Here is a 1,019-nt window from a genome sequence, read left to right on the forward strand (position 1 = left end):
CTAGAGAGATCACATAGACATCATCTGATCCTGGAAGGTTCATCAAGGGGAGCTTCTGCATCCCCAGTTCTCCACTGGTGCATCCTTTGAGAAAGGGCTGTGCATTCACCTTACCCTTCGAAATACAAGTCCTGGGGGAAAAGCAGTTTGTTGCTCTAAAAAGGCAGAAAATCTATAAACAAAGCAACCCAAAAGGTGCCTTTCAATGTATTGAATTAATCTGAATGCCTTCCCTTTTCTCCCTTGAACATCAGATTCTGCCCCTATTGCATACAAACCTGGCAGATGATTTCATGAGTCTGTATCCTCATAAGATTCTACTACATTGCAGCTTACACACCACAATAAATATATACTAACTTTGTGAAATAGAAATGGAATTAAGTAATCTGGGGCTGCATATTTACTGCTTGGCTGTCCCTTTAACTGCTCTGCACTTCAGAGGTAGAATAAAAAGGCAATCACAACAAATGACAGCTTCAGAGTGGAGTCTGATTATAGTCAGCTTTGCAACTGGAGCTCAGAACCAACTGGTATCTTCTAGAGTAGACTTGGAACTGAGCTATAAGGAAATACAAGACTTAACTGTTCCCAAACCAGCCAGAACAGAACAAAGGACAAGAAATAATTTTTTAAATGTTTTTTCCTCAAAGCAAACATAGATTTTACAGTAAGGAAGGGATGCTGAGCAACCTGACACAGGAAAAGTGAGATGCAGCCAGTCTGGTCTTAAGTTCACATGGCAGACTGCCTTGTGCTGAACATGCCTACAAGCACAATTCAGCAGCTCACTGAACACATCCTAGGGTGGCTGGATTTTCCTTACAACTACTCAGTTTCAGCATCTCAGCACAATTTCAATCCATGTAACAGTAGCATCCTGCATGTAACTTGCACTCCTTATTCCAATTACTTTGAGTAAACACTGCTTCCCAAAACAACGATGTGTTTCAAGGTTGTGGGACAGGGCAAATTCAGCATCTGCTTCCATGAGAGCTGATAATATTTTATGTCAGTCA

Source organism: Haemorhous mexicanus, chromosome 14 (assembly GCF_027477595.1).
Source record: "Haemorhous mexicanus isolate bHaeMex1 chromosome 14, bHaeMex1.pri, whole genome shotgun sequence".
NCBI lineage: Eukaryota > Metazoa > Chordata > Aves > Passeriformes > Fringillidae > Haemorhous > Haemorhous mexicanus.